Consider the following 320-nt stretch of genomic DNA (forward strand, 5'->3'; position numbering starts at 1 on the left):
TGCCTTCTCTCACATAGACTCAGAGCAGGCAGTACACTGAAACAACCCCCGCAACTAAAGCCCTAGCAAAACGACAGGACAACATGCTCACAATTCTGCAATGGAAGAAAGGCTGAGACAACAAATAAATTCTCATGACAAAAGTTAGTCATGTTGCTTAACGAACTACTGGAATGTAATAGCATCCTAGAGTGATGAGGGTGAAGAACCAACCTACATATTAATATTTAATGATCTTTTGGAAAATATAAGGCTCCAAAGTAATCTTTTTCTGAAGTAGTACTTTATGGACTGAGACGCTTTCTCCGAGCCACTTTCTC

Source organism: Gavialis gangeticus, unplaced genomic scaffold (genome assembly GCF_001723915.1).
Source record: "Gavialis gangeticus isolate Ggan-Ray unplaced genomic scaffold, GavGan_comp1, whole genome shotgun sequence".
Taxonomy (NCBI): domain Eukaryota; kingdom Metazoa; phylum Chordata; order Crocodylia; family Gavialidae; genus Gavialis; species Gavialis gangeticus.